At 44.0% G+C, this 24,594-nt stretch overlaps 1 protein-coding gene across 4 annotated transcripts in view; it reads right to left on the reverse strand.

The window, feature by feature from the left end:
* The window catches only part of DRD2 (dopamine receptor D2), a 77,032-nt gene extending 61,266 nt beyond the window's left edge, over nucleotides 1-15,766 (reverse strand). For 2 of the 4 annotated variants that reach the window (XM_083588858.1, XM_083588855.1), the window contains exon 1: nucleotides 14,850-15,766. The gene's annotated coding sequence lies outside the window, so the exon portion shown is untranslated. Of the gene's footprint in view, nucleotides 1-14,247; nucleotides 14,338-14,849 lie in introns of those variants that run through there. The other 2 variants (XM_083588856.1, XM_083588857.1) reach the window with 2 other exon arrangements.
* Nucleotides 15,767-24,594: the final 8,828 nt, after the last annotated feature.

Genomic DNA, 24,594 nt, shown 5'->3' on the forward strand with positions numbered 1-24,594 from the left:
GCTTGCACTCTTTATAAAATTTGAGGAATGAGATTATCACCCCTCTTTTATTGTCCATTCCAGGTCGCCCAACCACTGCCACAGTGTCTTTCCTCCCGGCAGATCAAGAGGAGCAGATGACAGCAAAGGTTGCAAGGTTTTTAGCTCGGGCAATCAGAATAAGGTCCGCTATTTGATTGCTGATTCAGGACCCTAAACTGTGTTTTATATAATCAATTTTTATTTTGTTCTGTGTACATTGCAATGTTCTTTTGTTGCTATGGCCAATGGCTAACACAAAGAAAGTTATATTCATTCAAAGCAATGGTGTCACACAAAGCCAGACCAAATGTTGTGTGATGCCCCTGCCCAGTGAACCCAGCTGTGCGATGTGCATGACAGATGTATGCCCTATGAAAGCTAAATGCTAGGTTAGCTTCCAGTCTTGCTGCTTTTCTAGTGCTTGAAGGAGGAAACCTTTGGTAGGTGGTTCTTTAAGAATCCTGTGCACAACTCAGCCCTCCCTCCATCTTAATGCAAGCATTTGAAAAATCATTGCAGATTTACTTCAGATATTGGAGACGGGCGTGTCATGGTCATTGCCCAATCAGCACTGTTCACAGAACTGTCCATTGCTTAGCTTATGTCAAAGATGATTTTACAAAATATTCAGTCCTAGAAAGGAATATATACATTTGATCAGAACACTTCAAAACTGGCTTCCCAGCTCTACAAATATCTCACATTTCTTTACCCAGAAGAATTTTAGAAAAGTTTACTTTTCAGTTGTGCTCATTAAATCGTTTGCACAGTGGAACTACTGAGTTACCATCTTCCAGAAAGAACCAGATTTTATGCTGCTTTTAGTGCTTTGTATGGTATTGTTAATATTATATTTTGTTCCTTAATTTTTTGTGAGCTGCCCAGAAAACATATGTGATTGAGCAGCCAATCAAATGTAGTAACTAAGTGAATGAATAAATATAAATGATTTTGTTATTCCTTTTTGGTACGGCAAACCCAGCAGAATGGAAGACATAAAGTTGCTACAGGCTGCAGCTGTAAATCATCACCATCATATTCATTTGCAGAACTCTTCATTTGCATAGAAAAGAACATGTTGACTTTTGGTTTGCCCCCATGAGAACCAAGTTAATTGAAAAAGCTTTAATTGTTATTACAAGCTGTATGGAGTTCACAGGAAAAAAAATGAAGCAGCTTTAAGCAGTCAATTTGATTTTATTGTGAGCTAAAGAGCTCCCAGACAACTGCAAAGGCATTTCCTAGATCTTCCCTAACCGTAGGGAGAGGAGAAATGTATCCGCTCCTTACTTGCAGGGTGAAAAATGAGGAATATTCCTCTGATTGCCAGATGCTGGGACAAAAAACAGCAGGGAGCTGACTAAGTGAGGCCCTGTTTAGAAATTAGAAATATTTGGGGCTGTTTGGAAAGAACAGCTAGTGCAGAATGTGGCAGCTAGATTGTTAAGTGGAACATGAAGACATGGACATGTAACACCAGTTCAGGCCTGACTGTACTGGCTACTGGTTTGTCCTTGAGCCCAATTCAAAGTGCTTTTTTGACCTTCATAGCCCATTTGCTCCCCCCCAGCCCCTTTTCCATGCTGGGCTTTGGCTCAAATCAAGATCCCACCAAGCCCTCTCCACCCCACCCATTCCCTTCCTCCTCCCTCAATTATACTCTGGAGTCTCACTGTCAACACCTGAGTCTCTCCCCCAGATGTTCCTTATCTAGCTTATCTCCCACCATTCTCCAGCAGGGACTTGATCCTGCATCCAGGGGCTGTGGGGAGGTCCCTGGTGGTCCTTCACACCTTGTATGGCTTAGGACCCCTATACAATAATACAATATGAACCTCTTTGGACCCTGAGATCACAAGCTGAGGCCCTTCACTGCAGATGACCTCCAAGGGTGACAATGAGAGAATGGGACTTCTCTGTAGTAGCCCCTCATTTATGGAATGATCTCCACAGGGAGGTCCACCTCCTGCCAACTTGGTCATTGTTTCAGCACCAGGCAAAGACATTATCGCTTTCAAGATGTTTGGGTAGTGCCAATGATATGGTTGCACAGTTAAATCTATTTTTTAAAGTAATGATGCTTAGGTGATTTTATTATTGCATTTTTAATAAAAAAAATCTAATTTTAAATTGCTTTGAGGATTTCTCAATGGAAAGTGATGTACAAATGTAATAAACCTAAACTGAAAAGCATCTGGATGACCACTGTTAACACCAGATTGAGAATCCAGCAAGCAGCATTTGGGCATGCGGAACAGCACCTATTCCAAGCCAGTTTCAGCAAATCACATCAATAATACCAGCACAAATTAATGACCTTTCTAGGATTAAATCTTAGATAACATGTATTAGCAGCATTTTGAACGCTCTTGTCCTGTCCTGAACTGTTCTGATTGCAGGATATGGTGGATGCCTGCAGCACCTGGTTGGATTTTCAGGACCATGGATAGCTCCAAGGAAGAAGCTTCCTCAACCAGGGCCCCCATTCAGGTTTTCCAAGTGCAAAAAGATTCCTGGGTAGGGAACGTGGAGTTCCTTTTCAGATGTCCATATCCAGTGTATGGACTTGATCAAGAATTTTGTATCCAAATAGAGATTTAATATCTAGCTCTACTGCTGCTTTTAAGGATTTGAATGACTATTGCTTTTAATAACTGTTCAAAAGCGGTGCCTTTAAATACTGTTGTCATTTATTGTTATTTCATTTTGTTTGCCAATCTTTGAGTCAAAGAGTGGGATAATAGATTTAAAAAATACTACAACAATAGCAAACAAACAAGAGAACAAGTAAGGGCTATTCACAGATGCAACACATTTCACTTTCGCTGCAATACTTTTTAGTGGAGTCAGTATGCACCTTCAGATGAAACCTAAGAAGATACCCACTCTGTCAAGAAATATAGAGTATCTGTTGCAGCAGCTTGCACCCCACAGTGGTCGATCAGATGCCTCCAGGAAACACCAACAGAATGAGAAAGTGACAGCCCTCTATGACAGTGTCTCATCAGCAAATGGTATTCGGAGGTAGACTGCCTCTGAATTTATATGTTCCATGTTGCCATCTTCACTAATAGCCATCCATTTCCTCCTGCTGCTTCATGAATCCCTCTACTCCTCTTTTAAAGTGACCAAAACAAGAGGCTGAGTTGGACAGCACTGACTTCTAGCCTTATGAGAGATGGAGTAATACCTCTCTATATCTGCTTTCTGCACACTGGTTATAGTTATATACTTCCACTATGTCCCATCCTCCCCCAGTTCTCTTATTTTCTAACCCCAGAGATGCTTCAGCCTTTCCTTGGAGAAAAGGGTATCCTACTCTCTGACCATTTCTGCAGCTGTATCCTGCCATTCAGTGTCATGAGGTTTCCCTAGATCAGGTGGTGCAACATGCCTGTGCAGTCTGCTCCAAAGAGTCAAGAGAAATGCCAAAATACTTCCTTCACAAGATGTTGGTTCCCCACCTTATAGGCTAGGGACAGCCAATGTGGTATCCTCCAGTTGTTGCAAGGGATCCCACCACTCACCAGCCCCAGCCAGCATGGTCAATGGTCAGGGATAATGGGAGTTGTAGTCCACAACATCTAGAAAGCCTTAAGCTATCCAGCCCTGTTTTAGATCAACACAAGAGCAACCCCAAGCAGAAAGTGCAACTCTTTGAAACTCCCTTTCACTAATGAGGTTCCACACCCAGAGATTCAGCACTTCCGTCATTCTAGTCAATGTTCTACAAACAACTGGGTCTGCATAGGCAACCAGACTTTGAACCAATTAGGCTATCTGAAATAATTACTCACAGTTCTGCTATATATATATATATAAAAGGCAACCTGATGTTCCCAACACATTCTTTCAGGAAGTGAAGTGTCTCAATGGCTGGTCTGGGAGTGGATTCAAGATAAATGGAGGAATGCAGACAGAGGCAGATAAGGCTGGCAAGACACAAAATTCATATTGACTACACACACACACACACACAACGGGAGACAACATATTGCTCCAGTGGCCTCAGTCCTGGCCTTCAAGCTGATAAGCTGCTACCAATGACTTCTCCACGCAGGCAGCATGCTAATTTTACTTGTTGGTGCTTGAAAAACATGGTAACCCAACCAATGTTTGCTCCAGACAATGAACAGCATTTAAATGTGGCATCCTGATGTTGCTTTGGCTTTGCAAGCTGGTCCTCTCTCACACACACCTTCCCTTCCCCACCTCCACCATGTGTGCTGCACAGCACAGAAGATGAAGATGGCAACATTTACATTTTCTGAATGGGCTAATCACAGATTTGTACTTTCCACATGCTTGCCTCCTCCAGAGCTGCGTGGAAGGCACAGGAGGAGTGGGCTGAAGCCAAAAAAACACATGTCTCTTTATGGGGAGAGGAGGAGGAGGAGGAGATAATTAGGAAGATGTACAAGGGGATAAGCAACAGCACATATGCAGTTGTGATGCTTTCTTTATTGAACAAGAATCACAAGGTTAAAAATAGACACTTGAGGGACAGCTGAAGGAAATGTGATGGGAGAAGGAACAATTGGGAAAGGAGGTGGTACTTATTATTAAGAATAGTTTAAGGCAGACAATATGCTGCTTTTAGAATGTTCCGAGGAGTGATTTTACTTTGCAAAGCTTTTCAGAGCACTGTGGAAGGACCAGTTTGCTTACTCAGTGTGGCCAAGTGGCAAAACTTCCCCTGCATGCAAGTTCCACTTCAGGCTGTAAGTGGGAGACCACAAGTTTAATTCTCTGTCTTATACACACATGCACCCAAACTTCCCCTTGACAAAGAAATACATCGTGCCATGGGGAAACCTAGTCTAAACCCCTCTCTAAACCCCAGTATACCTGAAGGGGTGTCTCCACCCCCATCGCTCTGCCCGGACACTGAGATCTAGCGCCGAGAGCCTCCTGGCGGTTCCCTCACTGCAAGAAGCCAAGTTACAGGGAACCAGGCAGAGGGCCTTCTCAGTAATCCACCCACCCTGTGGAATGCCCTCCCACCAGATGTCAAAGAGAAAAACAACTACCAGACTTTTAGAAGACATCTGAAGGCAGCCCTGTTTAGGGAAGCTTTTAATGTTTAATAGATTGTATTTAATAATATTGTATTTTAATATTCTGTTGGAAGCCGCACAGAGTGGCTGGGGAAACCCAGCCAGATGGGCGGGGTATAAATAAATTATCATCATCATCATCATCATCATCATCATCATCATCATCATCTCCCTGACATGCTAGGTTTATAAATGCAGAGAGGATTTTAAAAGCATATATATGTGAACAAAGAAACATTTGTTCTCTGCCATCCGCAGCCTGACGTAGCACAGCTTTCCCACTTGGTTGTGCTAAATGCATGAATTGGATCTTAACCCTTCCCCCCCCCCCCACGGGTGTCAAAAATGACAGGTAGATGAATTGCATACAGCCAGTTAAACATATGGTTGCTACTTTTTAGTGGCTCAAACCACATGGGCAGCTGATCAGCAGCAGCCTCCACCAATCTGTGAGCAGCATGCTGCCACTTCATGCCTCCTCCCCCGCAATTGTGAGAGCGCTGTCATATTTACTTGCTGCGATGCCAACGTTAACACAAATAAAAACAAAAACGCTGGGCGGAAAAAGCTCCCGTGTCACACCTTGTTTGAGAAAATTACCACTAGAGATTGAGTAAAATGAATGGGCACCCAGCATGACTGGGATGGTGTAGAACTGTTGCAAGATACAAGTGTGTTTAGCCTGGTGAAGAGGAAATTTGAAGTGGGGGACGCAGCAGTAGTTTGCGAAGACTTGCCCAAGAAGCATCTAAAATTAGAGGTGCATAACATTACTCATGGTGTGTAGAAAGTGAACAAGGAAAAGCTTTTCTCCCTCTCTTTCTCAACACTAGAACTCAGAGACATCCCATGAAACAGAACATTGAAAGATTCGGGACCGATGAAGCATAGTTAAATGATGGAATTTACTCCCCCAGGAAACTGTGGTGGCCCCCAGTTTGGAGTCCTTTAAAAGGATTAAGCAAATTCATGGAGGAGAAAGCTATCAAAGACTGCTGGCCATGATGAAGTGTTGGATGTTGGATATTGCAGAGTTGGGAAAAGGTCCAGAAAAGGTCAACCAAGTGAATGGAACAATGGCCCTATGAAGTGGTTGTAGTGCCTGGAGCTTTTTAGTTTAGAGAAAAGATGAGTAAGAGGTGATATGACAGAAGTTTATAAAATTATGCATGGTATTACACATGGTGTGGAGAAGTGAACAGAGAAAAGCTTTTCTTCCTCTCGCACGATACTAGAGCTTGGGGACTATCAATGAAACTGAACATTGAAAGAATGTAAGAGAGACATTTTTCAAAAATGTCTAAAAATGAAAAAAGTTTATGTTGGAAGTGCAATGAAACTGAGGGATCTTTTGTTCACATGCGGTGGTCCTGTAAAATAATTAAGGAATATTGGGAAACTATATATGATGAATTTAAAAAGATACTTTTGAAAGCTTTCCTCCCAACACCTGAGATTTTCCTCTTGGGGATGGTAACAACGGAGGTCCCCCCCAAAACAAAAGAGTTTACTACTATACGCCACCACTGTAGCTAGAACCTTATTGGTACAAAGGTGAAGAACAAGTATAGTACCCACTAAGGAAGAATGGCAGTGTAAAATGTTTGAATATGCTGAACTGGCTGGCAGTGGTGTAGCGTGGGTTGTCAGCACCCGGGGCAAGGCAAGTAATTTGCGCCCCCTAACCCGTGGATTTTAGTAGGGGCAGAGAGCTGTGAGTGCGAGCGCCCCCCCAGATGTTGCGCCCGGTGCAGCCGGCCCCCCCCTGCACCCCCCACGCTACGCCACTGCTGGCTGGTCAGGATAAGAGAAAACAAAGATAAGGAATATAAGGAGGAATGGTTAATGTTTACTGACTATTTCAAGAACCAGTATAGACAAATACATAGTTTAGCAGGTCTCGTGTAAATCCAGCAGAGTTGAAATGGAGTATTTAATAGATAACAAATTGGATGATTAAAAAGATGTGGATTACGCAGAGCAGTAGAAAAGCAAAAGGAATCAGGAAAAGTGTGGAAGGGAAGTCATATGGTATATGTATACATGCTGTATTTGGTATGAAGTTGTAAGTGGGACAGGGGGAGGGGGGTTAAACATGCTCTCTGTTCCTATTATTGAAAATGCAATTATTATTTTTAAAAAAAAATAGAATCAAGAAGAAGAGAAGAGTTTGATATCCCGCTTTATCACTACCCTAAGGAGTCTCAAAGTGGCAACATTCTCCTTTCCCTTCCTCCCCCACAACAAACACTCTGTGAGGCGAGTGAGGCTGAGAGGCTTCAGAGAAGTGTGACTAGCCCAAGGTCACCCAGCAGCTGCATGTGGAGGAGCAGGGACGTGAACCCGGTTCACCAGATTACAAGTCTACCGCTCTTAACCACTGCACCACACTGGCTCAAGACAGACAATGCACAGCGAAGCTATAGAATCCATTCCCACAGGAGGCAGCAATGGCCACCAATTTGGATGGCTTCTTTAAAAAAAAGCATTAGACAAATGTACAGAGGTGAAAGCTATCTGTGGCTACAACCATGATGGATGCTGTGCTCTGCTTCCATGGTTGGAGTCAGTAATGCTTCCGAATACCACTTGATGGAAACCGCAGGAAGGGAGAATGCTCTTGTGCTTGGGTCTTTGCTTGTGGGCTTCCCCTTGGGGTATCTGGCTGTGAAAGCAGAGTCCTGGACTTGGTGGGCCACTGGTGTGTGATCCAAAAGGCTCTTCTTGTGTTCCTATCTCATGCCTCAGTTGCTGGGAATTGTAGAGGAGAGAGTTGCTGTTGCACTCGGGTCCTACTTGCAGGTTTCCCCACAGCCTGTGAGAACAGGTCATCGGCCTGATCCTGCAGGTTCTTTTTGTGTTATCCCCTCTGATGTGCCAGAGGGAAGGACTAGAACCAACAGGTGGAAATGGCAAGGAAGTGGGAAGACTTTGTAGCACTAAGAGCCATACAACCATGGAAGAGGCTGCCTCTGCCAGCCGTGAGCTAGCCTTCACTGGAAGAATGCAGAGGCTGGTTGGACATCTGCCAGGGATGCTGTAGGATGCTGCTGTTTCACCCCGCACTGCAGATCCTGATTAAGCAATGGGTTGGACTAGATGACCTACAAGCTACCTTCTGATTTGATGATTCTAGCTGCACTCAGTACACAAGATGGTATGAATAGCCCTTCTGCATCAGTACACGTCAGGTCTCTCTAGCCTGGCATTCTATTCCCAGCAAGGATATACTAGAAGGAAGGGCAATCATGCCTATTGCAAGCAATGCTAATCCTACTCAGAGCAGACCGCCTGAAGTGAATGGGAATGACTAACTTGGTCCATTCACTTCAATGGATCTACTCAGAGAGGGACTAGCCTTGGAGACAAGCTAGTAAAAGCTACCCGGAGGTCCATAAGGCTCAAAGAGAGGAGCAGATGCCATTTGATGCAACCAGGCTCCATTGAAATAAATGCAAGCGGCAAAATAATAATAATAATACTGTAAAAATATAGCATAGAACGTAACTGAGCAGGAAATTGAATGGGTCATGGGGAAAGACCACATGAAACCGCATGGATTGCACAAAATGATATGGGAGAGATGTGACACAATCCTGGAGAGCAGTCAGCCCCAGGAAGCTCACAAACAGAGGGGGAAGGTGATAGACTCCCTCGGCTATTTGTCCTCAGCATCTTGCCGTCAAAGATATACTGCCGCAAAACATGGAGGCTTCATTCAATTTAAAGTTGCTACTTGGCTTAAGCATCTTCAATTTGCAGCATCCTTTTACCACAAGCTGTTTAAAAAGCCAATGACATCTTCTACCCAGAGGCAAGTTGCAGCTGGGGGGAAGTCTTTGGTTGGAATTGTAGCCCAGGAACAGAATAGATCGAAACCCCTTCTGTGCAACATGAGCCCCATCCTGTAACCCACCCATTGCTGCTGTTTAAAAAACAACAACACAGAGAGGTAAAGAAGCACATCATGCCTTTAATATAACACATTGTTTGGCCACGAATATGTGACTTTTGACTGTGACTGACAGCTGAGTGCACAGGACACAGAGAAGCTCCATTCATGTTGATTAACACACTATTAAGTAGTCACGAAGCCATATTAAATCCCTGCTTTTTTTAACGGTGCTGTGTGTGATCCCTGTTGACCAGCAGGACTCTCCAGCATGCAGTATAATAGTTCACTGTGGAACTTTTAAGGCTGTTTTGGGAAAGAATACATGGTGTCACACAGAATTTGCACTGGAGTCTTATAGCTTAGTGGGTCCGACTTTGAATTCCTAGTAGCAGATGATGGATCAGGCAGCAAGTAAGAGGAATGAAAGACCTCTCCCCTCTGAGACTCTGGAGGTCTGCTACTCATCGGAGGGCTGTATATGCACAAGTGATCTAATTTCAGGTAGCTTCCTAGGTTCACCTCTTTCAAAGCATTGAGCTGTACTCAGAGGAGACTCAGGGAATCATTGAATTTAATGCACTTGACTAACTTGAGTCCATTAATTTCTATTCTGAGTAGAACTTAGGTCACATCTACACCTTGTATTAAAAGCACTTTAACAGTCATGCCCCCCCCCACCAAGAATCCTGGGAAACTGTAGTTTACCCTCCACAGAGTTACAGTTCACCACACCCCAAACAAACACAGTTCCCATTATTTGTTTGGGTTAGCCATGTGTTTTATACATGCTTTAGGTAGGTGTCTGGTGTGATTGTGACCCATTGTCTTGGAGAGGCTGTGATAAATTTCTGTCTTCAGTGTTAGATCTGTCATGTGGCCCATTCATTTTTATTGTGTGTTGTATTTATGTTGCTGTTTTCAATGTTCTGTAAGTCGCTCAGAGACCTTCAGGTTGCAAGCAAGTCTAATAAGAATAATAATGATGATTCACACATCCATGGTGACACCCAATGGCGCTATGGTAAAGTGAAGAGCATGCACACAGGAACCCTTCCTTTAATCAACCTCTTTTTCTTGTGCCAAGATTGTCCATAAAATATCTCTCAGAAAAACAACCACCAGGAATAAAAGAGAGAGTGGGAGAGAGAACTTTTTTCCATTCTGTTAGTACATGATCTATGAGGACTACATAGTCTAAATCTTTACTAGATGCTAACTGGAGTCCCTTTGCTTTGATGGCTGCTCATTTGGCTGCCCTAAGAACTCCACAACAGCATTATTTGCAGTTATTAGAGGAGGTAATCAGTTGGCAAATGGAAATCATTGTAATATCCTGCAAGGTCTTGAACCAACTGCTGTTGCATGCAGAAAACTTGCTGCGTACAGCAACCCCTGTGTTCTGTGTTTAATTAGTAACATATTAGGATTATTGCTGAGCAATAGGCAGGCTATTGAAATAATTATTATGGTAATATGGGGTTTGCTGATGCTAAGTGCATGAGCGTGGCATTTGGATAACATGGCATTCAAAGTCCTGTACCGCATATAAAGAACAAATGCCTGTGTGTGAAAAGGAAGCAGCTCCAGGCATCAGAGGCATTCCTCAAACATATTAATAGGGGCAGGGCATCCTGGCATGTCCAATACATGTTTTGTTTTTCAGTTAGCATGGAGTGAAGGTGCTCATGCAATGCATTACACGGGGTTTAGAGGACATAAGAATTCTTACGTGCAGCCAGGCAGTGGCGAGTATAGGATTTTCTGGTTCCCACCAGGGCTGGCCAGTCAGAAGCAGCATGTCTAGTATATATATATTCTGAGGAGGGAGGATGAAGAAGAGGGTTCAGGGAGGGGGGGGTATTCAACTCTGTCTTTCATGCACAAGTGCAATGGAAGTGGTGGGGAGGGGGAACAATTTGGGAGGGTGAAACGCTGGTCACCTGTTGTGGTACTTATATGGGAACCAGCATGGTATAGTGTCGGACTATGATCTGGGAGAGGGATGCGGGTGGCACTGTGGGTTAAACCACAGAGCCTAGGACTTGCCGAACAGAAGGTTGGTGGTTTGAATCCCCGCCATGGGGTGAGCTCCCATTGCTCGGTCCCTGCTCCTGCCACCCTAGCAGTTCGAAAGCATGTCAAAGTGCAAGTAGATAAATAGGTACCGCTCTGGCGGGAAGGTAAACGGCGTTTCCGTGCGCTGCTCTGGTTCACCAGAAGTGGCTTAGTCATGCTGGTCACATGACCCGGAAGCTGTACGCCGGCTCCCTCGGTCAATAAAGCGAAATGAGCACCACAACCCCAGAGTCAGCCACAACTGGACCTAATGGTCAGGGGTCCCTTTACCTTTACCTGTATGATCTGGGAGACCAGGATTCAAATCCCCACTTGGCCATGAAACTCACTGGGTGACCTTGGGGCGATCACTGTCTCTCTCAGCTTAGTCCACCTCACAGGGTTGCTGTGGGGAGGGAGAGAACCATACACGCCATATTGAGCTCCTTGGAAGAAAAAGTGGGATATAAATGCAGTTAATAGAAGTACATGATGCATCATTTTTACTTGATTGGTAACCGACAGGTAGTCAGAGGTATGCCATGTCTGATGCTTTTCTGGCTATGAAAAAATGGCCAGGACAGCTGCCAAAAAGTCTAGCTTTTGGACCTTCATTCTTTTTCAGCCTCTGTGCCATAAAGGTACCATAAATTCCATCCACTACTATAGATGCATCTTCACTTAAAGGCTTCCCCAATGCACAAACACCTTATGCCAGCTGATCCTCCCTTTTAGTGTGTTACCCAAAATTTTGGTATTTTGAGAGAAGGAATAACTTTCGTCCTCCTTTTCAACCTCCTTACACCATTTATGTGCTTATCAAGAGGACTGTGTCTGGTTCTCTCTCTCTTTTCCCTTAAGCTAATATGCTTACTTTATATCTTTCCTCAAATGGATGGGGGCAACAGTCAAATCACACCGACATTCTCAGCATGTGCCAAGAGAACTGTGGATCTATCTGTTACACAAGGAGCTGTTAATTTATATGGTCAGCACATTCTACATCAGTGGTTCTCAAATATTTTTCTCCCCTGTAGACCACTAGATAAACCTTTTTTCAAAAAAATTCTGCAAATCAAAGTGCATACATAACATTATTTTCATTACTGTAGCCCTTTCTTTAACTGGTAGTTTTTAAATGGAGAATTAGTAGACTGCGCCAGCTTCGTATTCTGAAAATCATGGGCACTAAGCTCAGATCTTATTAGTGTGTTCAGTAACCAGGCCTTGGTTAAAATTAGCCTCTATGTCAACTGTTAGAGAAGGCAAATGAAATACGTACGAGGTCATTACAGATATTCTGGATTATTCCAAAAGCCTTTTGCAGACTCTGCAAAAAGAAGTCATGGACAACCAGTCTGTGAACCTCTGCACTACAGGAATATTTTAATGACACCCCTGTCCAAATGGAATATTCTGAGTGAGACCATCACTTTTTCCATCAGCATCTCTGCCTGTAGACTCACTGACACAGTTTTTCTGTTTAACTTTTCCAGCTCAACACTGTTGATTCACCAACTTGCTTCTTGTTGCTCTCTTCCTTCAACATTTCCACTCCAAGATCATTTTGGATCTTCACTGCCCAAAACGAAAAAGCAATCAAGCTTTCTTGTTATTTAAGGGGGAGGGGATCCCTTGACGTGCCATTGGTGATTAATGTTAGATGAATTTTCCTATGAACCAAAACAGCACACACTGTATGTATGTATGTATGGCTTTTTTTCAGCCTGAACCTCTCTTTTTTTACCAGCACCTCCCAGGTGGGTACCATTTCAATTCTAAGACTACAAGGGAGGTGTTCAGAGTGAGTTCTGGCACCTCTTTTCTATATAAAAAAATTAGCACTATGTGTATGTATAGGAAACTCACATTCCTCTGGGGAAATAATGGAACCAGACTCTCTCTCTCTCTCTGTGTGTGTGTGTGTGTGTGTGTGTATGTGTGTGTGTAACAACTCCTTCTTTTATGGACAAAGGGAAAAAAGCAGCCAGCTCCTTCAGGGTTGCCAGTAGCAACCCACAGAGAGTTGTTCGGAAAGACAAAAAAAAATACATAAACAGGAGATTGCACCATGTCAGGGCCCTTGAGTGATTAATCATATTTGCACAAAATAAATGAGCAATGTTCTTTAAGTGTACCCAGATCTTTTCAGCATGGAGAGTGCAGCTCTTCTGAAATGAGAACTGCAGTGTCTCCCAGCTCCTTTGTATCACTAACTTTTCCTTGCCCTCGCTGGTGATCACAAACTTTGAGTTAGCCAGTGCGATTCCTGAACTGCAGCCCTTCGCTCTGTTATGAATTTGTTGGTCAACATCTTATATTGGACTAGGAAAGAGCTAATTTAACACAAAACTTTCTTCTCTCTGCTTCCTAAACACGACACCCATGCAATCTTGACCACACATTTGTGTGGATCATGGGATGTGAGGCGGAATACAGAGGTGATGGCAGTTCCCCCCCAAGTGTGGGTCTGGAGCCCTTCCGCTACCCAGTGCACCCTTAAATTTTCCATGGGCTGTATCCATGACCACCTAAATCACAGCAGAGGTGGAGGTGCACCAAATTTTGATGCCACTAAAGGAGCCGCTGAAATTTGAGACCCCCAAGATCCGCCACGGATCACAAGTTACAATATTGATGCAAATAGGTGCCTGAAGATGGATGAGGTCACTAGTGTAGAAAAAATAACAATTGTGCAAAGCAACATTCAAAAGGGATTTTTAAAAAGATGGTTCAAAGTAACTTCTTCATTTAAATGATGGATCTATGCATGCAATGGATGAAGAAGGATCCAGAACCAACTCCCATCTAACATTTGCCACTGGTTTCTTGAAAAGAGGAGATAGATTTAAAGCTGAGAAACAGTAGAGGGTAGGATTGCCATAGTCTCAGTCTCACACCTGCAAAATGGGAATAGAGGTGATTGACTTCCCGGTGTTGTGAGAGCAAGAAATATCAACAAGAAACACTCTTTGCACATTCAACAATGCTGTGTGAATGGTTGCTTTGGCATAAAGAGATTAATGCCAAAAAGCATACATCTATAGTAAAACTGCAGTGATTATGGGGTGAGTTTGCCTGCTGATGTGCAGAAGAGAAGAGGAAGAACTGTAGTGGAAACAGTACTATATCCAGATGTCTGTCTACATTATTGCATTGGGAGCTGGAGCTCATAAAAAGCTCTGTCTAGGCAGATGCTGTTTCCTCCTCTCCACCCACCTTTCTAAACTTTGCCTTTCATCTTGGGGCAATGCAAAAGGCCTCTGCAAATGCTTCTTGCTCCACAATCACTTCTCATTTGTTTATTCATTTCTTGCAGTCTGGAGTTGTTCTGCCTACAGACCTCTGGAGTTGCTCTGATTACTTTGTTATCTGATTAATGGGAGTAAAACAAATTCACTATGACAGATTCTAAGATTTTTTTAAAATATATATACAAATATTTAATAAACATTACAAGCATTACACACACACACACACACACACACACACACACACACACCACACCACACACAAGAGAGCATCTTCACAGTTTTAACATCTGAAAATCTTTCATACTTGCAACTCTTCCAATCTTCATTCTGGAAAAAATGTGTTTTCTAAGTGAAAAGTATTCAGTTGCTCTCTCAAGTCATGCTTATACAATACATATTTCTTTGTCTTTTGATACCCCCCATCTTTTTGTGCCCCCTACAAATAGGTGAATATGTAATACATTACTATTTATTGAGCCATCGCTACCACTGAACCTTTTACACCCTTAGAAGACAGTTTCTGCTATCCTTGAAGAGAAAGTGAAATACTGATGATTTTGCCCTTACCTTCAAGCCATAAGATAAGACAGCGAGAACCACGAACCACAGTGCTGACTTCACGTCTTGACCTGTATATCCAAAAGTTTCCACGTTTTTGCTCCTCTCTTCCTCCTCTTCTCACTTCTCCCTGCTTCCTGCCAGACTTCCCATCTCCATGGGATCTCTGGAGATACCCAGAGAGAAAGCAAGGCTAGTAGGGTCTTGCCAAACCAGCATGGATCCCCCCAGTGGAGAAGAGGCACTCTCTCTCCGAATCTCCCCCCACCAAGAAAGACTATTTCTGTTCTCAGACAGAACCTCCTGAGGCTAAGGAGGGTCAGCCTCTTGGAAAAAGGGACATTGACTGGGTAGGAGCTCCCACCCTATGGATTTAACCTTTGCCTCCTTGGAGAGAATGTCCTCCAACTTCTCAGGAGAGCAGCTTGAGTTGGGCAAAGCTCTTATGTCGCTCCGTTTAAGGGAGACAGGGTTTCTTGAAGTGGGGTTCATGCGAACAGGGCGCTCCTCCCTTTCATTCTCTTGTAGAGTTTAAAATAACAATAGGAGGAGGAGATAAGGGAAAGGGAATCTTGAAAGGTGAGCCAAAGCTTTGTGATGCTGTTCCGAGCAGCAAAAGCTCTGGAGATCCTTCCCCTCCTCCCACTCCCGCCGGCTTCCCAGGGGATAGCGGCCGCTGGCTGGCGAGGAACTTGCTGAGCGCACCTCAGCCGGAGTTGCCCTGCCTCTACTCAGAATCAAAACGGAACACCCGGGAGACGCAGAGGTGGGAAGATAATTCAGCACCAAGAGGACGGACAGCTCCGACGGAGTCGGCGAAAGGGAAGGAAAAGAAGAGGGAGGAGGCGGTGGCTCAGGTTGGGGCGGAGACTCGTGTGTGTGTGTGTGTGTGTGTGTGGTATAGTGTTGACGGGTAAGAAACAGACCGTGACCCGCCTGGCACTGCTACAAGCCCTAGGCAGCCAGTGGCACACGATTCCCTTACGTTGAAGGGAGCAGCTGCTTTGCACACGCAGGCGCACCCCGTCGGCACGGACCTCCGATGCAGCTGAGTCTGGTGTCAGGCACACGAGGAGTGCGGGGGTGGGAGCGCTCTAAAGTCACAAGCAAAGATCGAGAGACAAAATGATGTCGAACTAGAGGTGAGAAAGAGATTCAGAACAGATTAGAGAGCTGCGGGACAGATCGATAGACGGAGCTTTGATAGGACCTCGGAGAGCTCCCAAAGGGATACACAGAAAACCGCCATTCATCCTAATGGAGAGAAGTATTTGGCAATACCAAAGTGTATTGATACACATGTAGAAATGGGTAGATTTCAGCGGAAATGGGGGGGTGGGTCACAGCGCTGTTTGCGTGAATGGAAGAAGGGGTGTAGAGAGACGAGTTAGATGGATGCAGGGGGAAATCTCAAACAGACACTAATGGGTCAGGGTTGAGAGGGACGACCGAATGGTGCTGAGGAGCTGTTCAGACGCATACAGACGACCCTGGGTTGCTTTCAACACACAATGTCCTTAGACTGTTGCACTAAACACTATTGCATCCATTTATCCTGGAACATGATGGAACGGCAGAGAGCCCTAAAAATGATGATGCATCTAGCCTAGCTTTATGTTCCCAACAGCTGGAAGCTCACAAAAGGTCATGGAAGTGACAGCCACCACAGCCTCATTGCCTTCCCTCAGCACCTGGGCCTTGGAGGTTGGTTGGCTTTAAATGTGGATGTTTCATTATCATGAGGAAGTTGGGTATTAGCCTGGTAAAGAGGAGACTGAGAGGAGATATGATAGCCACCTTCAAATACAGTGGTACCTCTGGTTACGTACTTAATTCGTTCCGGAGGTCTGTTCTTAACCTGAAACTGTTCTTAACCTGAAGCACCACTTTAGCTAATGGGGCCTCCCACTGCTGCTGCGCCGCCACCACGTGATTTCTGTTCTCATCCTGAAGCAAAGTTCTTAACCCGAGGAAATATTTCTGGGTTGGCAGAGTCTGTAACCTGAAGTGTATGTAACCTGAAGCATATGTAACCCGAGGTACCACTGTATCTAAAGGGCTGTCACATGGAAGATGGAGCAAGCTTGTTTTGTCCTGCTCTGGAGAGTAGGATTCAAACCAATGGCTTCAAGTTACAAGAAAGGAGAGTCAGACTCAACATCAGGAAGAACTTTCTGACATTAAGAGCTGCTCAACAGTAGAACAGATTCTCTTGGAAGGTGGTGAACTCTCCTTCATTGGAAGTTTTTAAGCAGAGGTTGGGTGGCCATCTGCCATGGATGTTTTAGTTGAGACTTCTGCACTGCAGGGGGATGGACTAGATGAGCCTCAGGTTCCCATCCAAATCTACAATTCTATGATTCTATGATCATGGCTAGAAGCTGCTCACAGGCATTTCCCCCTAGGAATCCTTAAAAATTAAATCCTTTAAAACCTGTCTGATCTAGTGACAATTGGAACAGTGAGCCCCACATGAATTATGTACAGAAATGTCTGTCCAGAACTGACCAATCAACTTTTGTTGATGACTCCTGAGGAAAATACCTCTTTAGCCACACTGATCATAATTGTATCCCTTTAGTCACTGCTTCCAAACTAAACAAGTCCCAAGTGCTCCAGATGTTACTTGCAGGGAAGATGTGCCAACCCCTCGGAACCACAGAAGTGTTCAGTAGGAAAGGGACTTGGAAGGTATCCAATCTTATGTGGTCTTCAACCTTGGATCCCCAGATGCTGCTGGACTACGGTCCCCATAATTCCCAGACAGCTTATCCAACTGTCAGGGTTGAAGGGAGTTGTAGTCTGACAGTATCTGGGGACCCAAGGTTGAAGAACACTGATCTAGCCCATAGTTCCTCCTCAATGTAGGAATCACTCAGTGACAGCATTTCTGACCACCATCTTCTGTCGCAAACAGTTCCACTGTTGAGCAGCTCTTCCCATTAGGAATCTTCTCCTAAAGTTTAGCCGAAATCTGCTTCCCAACCATTTCCTTCGGTGGGTTCTAGTCCTGCCCTCTGGGATCTTTTCTATATTCTCGCTTGGCAGCTGCTCAGAGATCTGAAAATGGCTATTGGGTTTCCCTTCATCCTCTCTCTTCCCCAGGGTAACCATCCCCATCCCCATCCAAATCCCCCATCCCCCTCACCTTCAACCATACTTAATCAGGCTTGCGCCATTGCAACGCTGCACCATTGCATTGTCCTACAGATTTCACTGCCCTAGCTCACCTCCGTGAATCACAACATTGCACTAGTACAAAGCCCCCTGCAGTTGATCATCTCCACTTTTTCCTTGCCCAGCAGACCAAGGCATGGAATTGTCAGTGTTTTGCCCGCACTACCCCTATTGTATACTTTACAATGACCTTTATTTATTCATTTACTAGTAGTCTCATACCCAGTGTTGGTTGAGGATTCGAAGGAACCAAAAAGATGGGTGCAGATCCTCAGAGAACAGATGGGCAAACAAATTTCCAGAAGACATAATAGATTATGATATATTTATATCCCACCTGTCCTCTGAGGAGCTGAAGATGGCATGGCAGACATGGTTCTGCCGCTCTCCATTTTATTCTCACAGCAACCTTTTGAGGTAGGTTAGGCTGAGACAGTGACTGACCGAAGGCTGCCCAGTGAGCTTCATGGCTGAGTGGGGAGTTGAACTCTGGTCTCCCAGGTCCTAGTCCAGTGCTCCAAACACTACTACACGACACTGTCCCCAACCAGCACACCAGAGCTGATGGAAGCATCTGTAGGGCAGCAGGTTGTAAGGAAGGCTGCTTTACAATATCTGCACCTTTAGCAAAATCTTCTTATGCTGAGTAGCAATGTCTTTTTCTTACGCTTCCCAAGTAAACTAGGGAGCATTTCTGTGTTGCCCTTTCCATCTGTCTAATATAATCTGCTTTCTGCTCAAACTGCAGTAGTTATAGGTCACCTCTTATTATATATTTATCCCTGGGTCTTAATATCCTTTTGTGCTTCATCACAGAGTCAATGCATTCATTTCCCGACGAACAACAGGCAGTGTGAGGCACAAATTATTGCTTTCAGATATTTCAGCTTCTTCTAAGCTCAGAAAGCCACTTGTAATTATTTTAGACCACTGTGCCTTTTAGCAACCCCCTCCCCCCCACCCGCAATTCTCTTTTATATCCAGCCACTGGCAGGGAAAGGGGGGTGGTGGCAGGGTTAGAACAGAAAAATAGCAGTGCTGTTAATATAAAATTGCAAGTGCCACAGCAGAGCTGGGAACAGGAGACACTACAGATTAGGACTTTGCTTTCCATTGATTCTTTATCACGTGTCAAGGCTGTATGTGCCAATCAATACAGCCATTTTTATTTACAGGCTTCAATAATGCAGTGGGGGTGTTGTGCAGCTGTCCCTAATAATCTTATTTATATTGGCTGTCACCTCGTTTTTCCTCTCTCATTAAGAACGGTTCCGTGCCTGCCTGCCCATGTGACGGAATGAATGACAAGAGAACAGGGAGCCTGTGTCCCTCCTGATGTTTCTGGACCACAACTACCACCATCCCTGGCCATTGGCCGTGCTGGTTGCTCGGAGCTGGAATCCAACAGCATCTCCCCAGGCTCCCCATCCCTGAATTAGAATACACAAAGTCGTCTGCTGGATCAAACTTGTGCGTGTTCCCAGGTGACCCAGCATCCTCTTTTGAAGAGCTCCAAGCCATATGCCTCTGAGGCAACCACAGATAGTGTACGAAGACAACAGACTTATTCTGCCATTTCCCTGTATCCCTTGAGAAGTAGACTGCACCCAAGCCTGGAGGTTGCATCTTAGTCATCCTAAAATCACAGCAATCTCAAGAGAGTTACACTAGCTACATTATATCCAACCACCCTCAGTCAGTGGCGTAGCATGGGTTGTCAGCACCCGGGGCAAGGCAAGTAATTTGTGCCCCCTAACCCATGGATTTTAGCACTTGGGCAGAGAGCTGCGAGTGCGAGCGCGCCCCCCCCCCCAGATGTTGCGCCCGGTGCAGCCGGCCCCCCCTGCACCCCCCACACTACGCCACTGCCCTCAGTCCCTAGATCTCATGTTCCTCCTCCATTCTTACAATCAAGCTACTACTGCACATACTCAATGTAGGAGACCAAGGCACCACACACACACACACACACACACACACACACACACACCATGTTAGCTTTTGTTCTAACTGCTGAATGAACATCTGTAGAATGTGAACCTTTTTTCCTGAAGCTCATATTCTTGATGCTAACAAGAGACAGAGAATGCATCAGATAGTGGACTTGTAAAAGGGTAAAAGAGTGTTGGGAAATGATCCATAATGAATTGGGGGGAGATGTTTAAAAGTACTTCCCCCCCCCAAAAAAAAACCCCAGAGTAATTTCTGTTGGAGATAATTCAGACTGAAATTCCCAGGCGTCAAAAAAGGTTATTTATGTATGCTACTACTGCAGCCCGTGTTTTGTTAGCCCCCAAATGGAAAATGAGTGAGGTCCCAACCAAAAAAGAATGGCAACTTGACAGAATATGCACAGCTCGCAGACTAATAATAATAATAATAATAATAATAATAATAATTTATTTATTTATACCCTGCCCATCTGGCTAGGCTTACCCAGCCACTCTGGGCGGCTTTCAACAAAAATATTAAAATACAGAATATTGAATATATAGAATAAAAGAACAAGAAGAACATATGTTTAGAGAAGATTGGAAAATGTTTATTGAATATATGGGAAATAACTGCGTACAGCTGAAAACGTTGGCAGCATTAAGATAAATTCAACAGTGTAAATAAGTTGTGATGGGTGTAATAATGGAATGCTGAATGGTATAGTTTCTGTAAAATATGCAGGGATTTATGATATGTAAAATGAACTGTGGAAAGAGAAGAAAGGAAATCATTGATACCTTAAGGATGTAAAATGAGTACTTTAAATTGTAAAACAGAAAACATAATAAAATTATATACAAAAAAAGAAAAGAGAATGCATCAGATGGGCAGTTGGGAGACCCGTCCCCAAGTTACAAACCCCAATAGTTGAGGATTTTCCAGGTAACAAGTAGTCAGACATTTAGAGAGAGAGAGATAGTGAATTAGATTATTATATAATTAAAATATACTTGGGGAAAGCAGTACTAAGTCTCATGCTTCAGGCATACAGCCTGTCATTACAAATTAGGGCAAGAACTGCAGGGAGTGGGGGAGGGACCCAAAGCATTATCCTGAAACTGGGAGAAGCTAACCCCCAGTTCAGGGTTTCATCTCTCCACCAGCAGCCCCCCCCCCCAGTTCACAAAGAACTCACAGATTTGGGTGGCAAATGCAAAACAACAACAACAATAACAACAACAATGTAGAGACAGTGCTGGAGAAGGTAAAGCCAAACATTCTGCTAGGATGCAAAGCACTTCTCCCTGGCCCTGCAGTGAGGGGGTGTTAATCCTTGACTGCAGTTGTGCACAGATTAAATGAAGTGTGTGTGTCTACCTGTCTGCAGCCTGTGGGGGGGGGCACGGTAGCCACACCCACCTTTGCCCCTGCCCACCAGTGGCATGTGGTCTCTGAGGACTGTGCAAGGGTGAATGAGGCCCTCATACTTAAAAGGCGAGCCACTCCTTGTCTAAAACGTCTTGTTGGAGCAATGCTTCTTTAAATAGCCCGTTGCTTATTTAAGCATCCTATTTGTTTGAAACTGCAGACATTGGTGAGCATGCAAAGGGCATCGGCAATGGAAGGCAATGGGCTTCCCAGAATCATTTTGCCAGCTTGTGTTCCCAAAATAGGCTGCTAGACCAGGAAGGCTTTAGACTAAGATAGTAGCAGTGGTGGAGACAGTGATCAGGGTTTCTAAAATTCTGCAGAAAACTGATGCAAAAACCAGTGAAATCGGTGCTTTCCTCTGTGGTGGCCCACACTTATGGAAGCAATCTCTGCACTGAGGTGTGTTATGCACTGATATTACTGCCATTTCACTCACAGTTGAAGATGCACCTATTTGCCCAGGCCTTTGGGAGGAAATGAGGTTTAGCGCCTGACGCTTTGTTCTCTGAATTTTCCATTCACCAGCCTCTCTGAAGGATGGTTATCAATGGTTTTAAGTACTGATTTGCTCTGTTTCACATGTGTGGGATTTTAGAAATGCTATTGTTTTAATGATGTGTGTACCTCCACTTGGCGAACAGTGTGCTATAAATAGATGAATGAATGAATGAGTGAGTGAGCGAGCGAATGAATGAATGAAAAAATAAACAAGATTTAGGACAGAAGAGGGAAAGGATTTATTCACACCATGCCTTAATGGAACCCACTGCCACAAGGTGTAGCAATGGCCAGAAGCTTAGAAAGCTTAGAAGGGAATGAGACAAACTGATACACCTTTTGGTCAGTGGTTCAGATCAACTGGCCACAAGGACTGTACAGAACATCCATGTTCAGTGGCAGTCTACCCCGAGTACCAGTAGCTAGAGAAAGCTGTTGCCTTTATGACCTGCTGTGACTTTCCTGGAAGTATTGAGCAAGATAGTGCTGTCCTGGATGGACCAATGGTCTGACTCATCCAAAGGGCAGCTTCACATATTCATATATTTGTTGGCTTCCTGGAAGCAATGGATTGACTGCAGTTGGAGGAAAAGGATACTGGATTAGATGGGCTTTTCTCCTCTGGTGAATGCATGTTGGGTAGGAAAGGGTGGTGGTATTTGGGAGACACAAATCTAATTCTGACAGTAATTCAGCTGGGAGGTGTGAAATTTGACTTATTAATGCTAAGTAAGTCAAATAGTGCTTCAGAATTAATTATACAATATGCTTTCTGGCTGGAAGGAATTCTCTGTAGTTTCAGAGCGGAAATTAAATCGTGGGTAGATTGCTCAGAAAGAAGCCTTCGTGGAAGGACCACGCTGGAATAACCCCAGCACCGGAACCCGTTAACACTATCAGTGTAACATCTGACACAGAAAACTAAAGCGGTATGTGGTGGTGTAAGCTTTTGGGTCCTGAAAGAAAGAGAGCAACCCATGTAACGCTAAGAGCTACTTTACTCAGTCAGGTCATATATGTGGTATAGATGTCCAATTAGCATGTAATCAGAGGATTCAGAGAGACAAATTTTCTCCCTGGGAAATGAGCAGAAGACTCTTAAGCGGCCATGTGCCAATGGCCTGGCCCATCCAAAGGCAGTTTAAAGAAAATGTGATGAAAATAATGTATAGGTGGTATATTACACCCGTAAAGTTAGCGAAAATGTATAAAGTTAGTAATAAATGTTGGAAATGTAAAGAAAAAGAAGGAACATTTTATCACATGTAGTGGGAATGTAAAAAGGTGAAAAGCTTCTGGGAGATGATATATAATGAGATGGAAAAAATGTTGAAATATACATTTATAAAGAAACCAGAAGCATTTTGACTTGGCATTGTTGGGAGGGATATAAATAGAAAGGAATGCAAGCTCTTTTTCTATGCAATAACAGCAGCAAGAATATTATTGGCCCAAAAATGGAAACAAGAAGAATTACTGATGATTGAGGAATGGAGGATGAAGCTAATGGACTATGCAGAACTAGATAAACTAACAGGAAGGATTCGAAACCGGCGGGACCAGAAATTCACGGAAGACTGGAGTAAATTTACGGACTATCTGAAAAGTATTTGTGAAGAGCAGACGATGTTTGTAGGTTTGCAAGAAGTTTTGTGAGGAGTATTAATGGAAGTATTGCAAAAATGGAGAAGGGGAAGGATGATTTGTTAAGAGATGTAAAGGCAATATAAAGTTTAGAAATGCATAAGAAGTGGTTAAAATGGTGGATCATCAGAGGTGCTGATGGAAGTCTAAAAAGATTATGTAAGTGACAAGTTTTGTGGTACACTTTATAATTTATATGTTAAAATTAATAAAAATTATATTTAAAAAAAACAAAAAAACAAAGGCAGTTTAAAGGCCAAGAAGTGGGTTGAACAAGAAAGTAGAAAGAGGATGGCAGAAAGAGAATCTTGATGAGGAAGGAGGGAAAAGACATAAATTCCAGCTCTAGGAATTAGGAGGTTTCGAAACCTGAGAGGCAAAGGAATAATGCAGGGAACAAGGACAGGGAAACTCGACAGCCCTCCAGGCCTCTCAATCTGGCCATTGGAAATCTCCCAGGCCACAGCCCTCCCCACCCCAGGCCCCACCTCCACTGTCCTGGCTTTCTAAATTCCTTGAGTGTTTTTGCCAGTCCTTGAATTCTGATCTCTGCTGTTGCTTGCCCAGATGGAGGACAGAGAGGTGTGTGAGCATGTATAGAAACTAGTTTAAAACACAAAGGTGAAATTTACATGAATTGCTTTGCCTACTTTTCTCTCTGGCATCTAGAAGGTTTTCCAGAAGGGAATAATGCAACCCTTAGGATGAAAAAGGTCCTCCGTTAATGACTTTGTCGGATGCTTCAGGCACCATGAAAGCTACAAGACCAGTAGAAAATTAGGACCATTGTCTTGAGGTCCCCTGGAGCTGGCCCAACAGCTGGATCCGTCCAAAGGTTATCTTGTCCATCTTTCTGTCTCTCACAGTGGCCAAATAGCCCACATGCTCCTATCAACCTGTATTCAGAGACATGTCTCTTTGGATACTGGAGGTAATGCAGCCATCATATTAGCTATTGATAACCTTATCCTTGGTGCATTTGCCATACCCTCTTTTAAAGATGTCCAAATTTACACAGAATTGCCGTAAGTGATAAAGTTCAGTGGGTCTTACTTTCATGAAAATGGGT

Source organism: Podarcis filfolensis (assembly GCF_964270895.1).
Source record: "Podarcis filfolensis genome assembly, chromosome: 15".
NCBI classification, from domain to species: domain Eukaryota; kingdom Metazoa; phylum Chordata; class Lepidosauria; order Squamata; family Lacertidae; genus Podarcis; species Podarcis filfolensis.